A 5,467-nucleotide genomic window follows, 5' to 3' on the forward strand; every position below is an offset into this window, starting at 1 on the left:
CGCAAATTTGTACTCCCTCCGTAAAGAAATATAAGAACATTTAGATCACTGGCAAAATAAAATTGCTCTTCATGAAAATATACGCCGGAGTTCAACGGCGCGGGCTGCCTTGGGTTGGCCAAGGTGTGCAGAGGCATCGTCAGAGCACAGGGCCAAACATGGCAGGACGTATTTGTGTTGAACCACGGGCAACGCACGAGCAGTTAGCTAGGTACACAACCAAGAGCTCACTAAGAACAGCATAATATTACGACGACTAAGAACAAGAGATTGTCGTACTAGCTTCTAAACAGTGCATAGCACAGGCGCATAAAAAGGTCACTTCGTTCTCGAGTGTTAGCCAACCCAAGCAGCTGCATCGAACACGGAGATTGATATACAGTGAGAGATATCACCACTTCTTGGTCACGGGAACCCAGCACTCCTTTACAAGTTTTCTATATCTCGTTCCCCTTATGTATCCGTATCTGAACTCCTCGCCAGGTGGGATTTCAATGTTCGGCTCATCCCTGGGTGCATCTGTAATCCAATCATCAGGATAGCTCCAAGATGGATCGTCAGGATCTCGCCAACATGGCATAGGCACAGGCCACCTGCAGCAGTTCAATGTAAATATCACCTCCGTTCCAAATTACTCCCTCCCTACACTAATGTAAGACGGTTTTTGCAGTTCAAATTGAACTACAAAACGTCTTATAGTGTAAAAACCTCTATATTAGTGCACAGAAGTAGTACAAGACAGTTTGGATAATTTTTTAAGATAGACTATGTACTGGCTGAAATGAGTGAACAATACACACTAAAACGCGTCTATATACATCCGATTCAGAAAAAAGTTGAAACATTTTATAACTAGGTACGGAGGGAGTACTACTTTATATCCCAAACTATTCACTGTAACTAATTTGATAGGAGTGTGCGTCTCAGGATGCCTTACCTGTTTAACCGAACTCTGTCATCCCCATCCATTTTCCAGAAAGAGGAACCACTGTCCTTGGCAACCTCACCAGCATCACTGTCAAACACACCAGCAAATACATTTATTTATATCACTCAACATATGCCTGGCTGAACTCGCTTCAGCAGGCTTCTCAATCAAATGTTCATCTCAACAACATACTATCGGATAAACACTCGAATACCCCAAAAAGGAAATTTTGAAATACCTCTTTTCCTTAAAATATGCCAGGATGTTGCCAATCTCATTCCATAGCAGGAAAGGGTGCCTATTTTCTCTGAATAGAAGTTCATGCCGATAACCTCTCCACGCATATTAAAAATGGGTCCTCCAATCCCAGCCTGGTAAGGTGGCATAAACATATTCTCAGATTTAATCCAAACAGACATCATGGTAATCAACTAGTAATTTTGATGCGACGATTAGCTTCCACCATGTAAAAAGTAGGCAACAAACAGCAACAGCCGTACCGACCTTACTGATTTTACATGTGGAGCGTAAAATGAACTTGCAATCAAGCCTGCCTGACCAGGAAACCAGACGCCCACTTGTGGCCATTATCGTGCCTGTGCCTGATCTGAAGCAACGCCCTGCAGCTGCTACACGGGAAATACCAATACAATCAAGCTGAATCTTTGCTGGTCGGATAACACGGCAATCCTCGACACTGACTAGAGCGACATTGTAATGTAGACTGTAATGCTCTATGTTCCCTTTTCGGACAAGTTTGTTTGGAAGCAATACTTTAATCTGCAAATTATACAGTGAGACTTCAGAAGTTTTCTACAATCTCTAAAGAACAGAAATCAATCATAGAGCGAGGAGCGCAAACCGTCAAGTTTTCAACAATCTTGCTTTCATCACAATGATCTCTAACCAGGCTTGCAGATGTCAGAATGGTGGTTGAGCCATTCCATCGAATAAAAAAACCCGTGCATGCAGAAAACATTTTTTCACCTGCCGTTGCCATGATTTTGATTATTAACAGGCAGTAAACAGATACAAATATATACCGGTAAATGCCACATTGGTGTAAAATTACCATTCAAGGAAGCAAGTGCGACAACAATGCGACTTATGTCAGAAGCATTTTTCCCAAGTTCCCTCCAGACACCTTCACCCCATACGTCGCCAAAGGTGTCTTCAAAAGTATTAACCAAAACCAAGCCATCTGGTGTTATATACAAGGTGGCATAGTTGTTAGTGGCACAGCAGAGCTGTAAAGAGGCGTGATGCACAAAAAGTCGGCAAATCTAGAAGCACTGACTCACCATCCAGCATAGTTACTGGTAGCTTGGGGTAACCCATCTTGTCTACATCCCCAAACAGACTATGCTCGATGCCAGTTTTATAAACTGGCGCAATAAGGACAAGCTCAGGTGATTATAACACTGAGATATACCAGTACAAAATACAAGTAAATGCACATAAAATTCTATGCATAGTGCTCAGCACATAAAATTAATTAATTAGCTTATGATGACAAACTGAGCAACATTTCAGGTTACAAGTTAGAACGGTATAGCATACCCAAGAACAGTGTGTGGAAAGGTTGACTGATTCACACTAACGCCATGAAAGTACATGTAAAAAAGGCCAAACTAGTTGTGATGGTTATTGAGTAGAAATACAATAGTTGAACTTGCACTACTTATGAAGACCGACAAATTGATGCTTCAAAAAAAGAACTAATACAGGATATGACATCCCCCAAGCTTCATCTTAAAACAGGGGAGTGCGAGACCCTGAAACTCGCTGAAGTCACTCCAGAGAGGCACCGACATTTTGCGAGCACAAGGGTTCGAGCCTGAGCAGGTGGCGGCTTCCTTGACATGAGAGTGCGAGACAACGAAGTAAGCAATAGCTCCCTCCTTTCCAAATTGGTTGACTTGGATTTACCTAGATCGGATGTATCTAACACTAAAACGTGTCTACATATATCCATATCTAGACAAATCTGAGTCAACTAATTCAGGACAGAGGGAATACAACAATTTGCATAATACCACAAGTTTAGCTGTCTCAAAGAGTGGCTGTGTGCTCACCGTCTTGATAGCGATTGAACATCTCATGTGAGGGTCCTTCTCCATGCCTGCCCAAGAAAATCAATGTGACCGCTAACCCAGCAGCGAATGGATCAAACATGTGCATTAATATGCAACATGCTGCCAAAGAACTAAATGGTAGAGTCGTATGCATGCAACAGGATAAACTAAAGAGGACACCACGTTGTGTGCATATACATATTTCACAAAAACATAGAGCTTTGAGCAAATGCCAAAGAATAATCAGAATAGGGAAACGTCATAATTCCTTGTAGCGAGCACATTTCTTTTCAATTCAACAGATGAAAAAGAAATGTGACTGGTCTTGTATTGCAGGGCAACTGTACTACATGCCCATGGACAGAAATATCTTTCTGACGGTGGAAAACCTTTACCTGTTCTCTAGGGGAGTCTTAAAGTTATACACCAGATAGACCATTACACCCCATGGTAGAAAAAAAGCTCTTTCCATAACCAGAAAAAGGTTCATGCCGATAAAGTTCCCATCCAAAGAAAAAAGTGGCCCACCTTCCCAATCCTAACACAAATAACAGGTGACAGACAACAAGGGTTACATTTGAACAAAATGAAGTGAAATTGAACAAGAATTAAATAGGAAAAGAATCATTTTTTATTGCCTCCAAGGTACAGTTTAGCGCATAGAACAACAGAAACAGATTAAAATGCTCAGGTCATAGTGCAAGTGTACCTTGGTTATTTTAGCCACGGACAACACAGGATCTTCATTATATTTAGGACAACTTACATCGCCAGCCAGTATCACACTTTTTGCCATTAATTCACCAGAGGTGCCACGCCCTAGAACTACCACCTTACCATTAGGCAGAATCCCCTCAGCATGCTCAATAAGTCGAACATTAACATCAAGGAAGGTCTTGACCTTGACAACAGAAAAGTGTTCATCTACATCATCGCTGTCTAAGAAACCCTGGTAAACTTCACTGCCTACATGGCGCACCTCAATCTACAATGATAAGACAAGCACACAATGATCACAATCATCTTAAGGAAACATATTATTAAGGGATGATTGGCAGCACGAACCTTTACGTTGTCATGCTTCTTTTCGAATATTGCACTTCTGAAAACTAGAGCCAATTTTGGTGAAGTCACAAACTTTGTAACATATAATTCGCGCTCTATAGCTATGCCTGAGCATGCAAATAACAGTGTGTCCCCTGCAGAAGATTGTAATATAAATCCTATTGTAAGTGGTGGTGTTTGTTGGGAAAACATTTCTATAGATTTCTTGGAAATAAAGGAGTGTGTAATCACCACTGCACACAGCAAGTGAGGCAACACTTTTCGACATATTTGATTTAACTTCATCGCTGAGCTCAGTCAACACATCTTGATTCGAGTCACCATGTAAGTCACCTAGTTAAAGAAGAATCATATGGCAGAAATGTGAGTGCTCACATAAAGCATTGAAAAGAGCACGCTGAAAAGATGAACTGGCAGACCTGGGATCTGGATTGTCTCTTCTATTCCTTCGCGAGATTCTTTTGAGATCATGGTCGCCCTCTTAGCTCTTCTTCCCCCATGCGAGCTTCTTGTGAGATCATCACCAACCCTCTTATTTTTCCGCATCTTGCCCAGGACTGAAGCAGAAAATTTTCTTTTAGAAAAGGGCAAAAATGCAAGGTCGTAAACAATTACTCCCTCCGTCCGAAAATACTTGTCATCAAAATGGATAAAAAGAGATGTATCTAAAACTAAAATACGTCTAGATACATCCCTTTTATCCATTTTGGTGACAAGTATTTCCGGACGGAGGGAGTATGAAGCAACGTTGTAAAACTATCACAGAACAACTAATCAAAGACAGGCTAGTACCGGCCTCATAAGCTCATTTCTTAGCTCAATTACAGTATGGTGAGCAAGCCTGAAATAGCTGCCAACTGTTGGTCTTGATCTACCGATGTATATGTACTCTCTCTGTAAACTAATTTACAGAGGGAGTACCAACTAGCCTATTCCTTCGAGAAACCCTAAAAAAAAGCATATTCCTTCGGGACTACTGAAAGTGGAAACATGCTCCATGAAACCCATACATGGGTGGTATCTTGGAGCAAAGGGGATTTTCAATTACCTCAAGACCTGACAAGAACGAAAAAAAAAACTCAATCCTAGACCAATCTTGGAGCAATGGGTGTTTTTGCAGGTTGCATCACTCGTGTACATTCTGTTTTCAGGTGGTCAGACTCAATCCTAGATCTTACCTCCATTGGATTGGACCATATGGAGTAATAACGTTCTCTCTCTATCACGGTGTTACCTAGCTAGTCTAGGCTGGACGCACAAAACCACCCCATGAGCAGTCAAGCAGCTGCACCGCGTGGCCGCACACTGGGTGTGCCGAAAACAAAAACCAGAACAAAAGTGGGGTTTCGACGTTCCCCTCTGCCGCCGCAAAACTATCTTTCCGATCTGGCAAAGCTTA

At 41.8% G+C, this 5,467-nt stretch overlaps 1 long non-coding RNA gene and 1 pseudogene across 1 annotated transcript; both read right to left on the reverse strand.

The window, feature by feature from the left end:
- Window positions 1-284: 284 nt before the first annotated feature.
- LOC119310124 lies at window positions 285-4,595 on the reverse strand (annotated as a pseudogene).
- LOC119306177 lies at window positions 2,019-3,036 on the reverse strand. Its single transcript, XR_005148882.1, has 3 exons — window positions 3,004-3,036; window positions 2,230-2,313; window positions 2,019-2,129 (listed from the first exon to the last, which is right to left on the reverse strand). It is a non-coding gene; the product is annotated as an uncharacterized LOC119306177 (long non-coding RNA).
- Window positions 4,596-5,467: the final 872 nt, after the last annotated feature.

This window comes from Triticum dicoccoides, chromosome 5B (assembly GCF_002162155.2).
Source record: "Triticum dicoccoides isolate Atlit2015 ecotype Zavitan chromosome 5B, WEW_v2.0, whole genome shotgun sequence".
Taxonomy (NCBI): Eukaryota; Viridiplantae; Streptophyta; class Magnoliopsida; order Poales; family Poaceae; genus Triticum; species Triticum dicoccoides.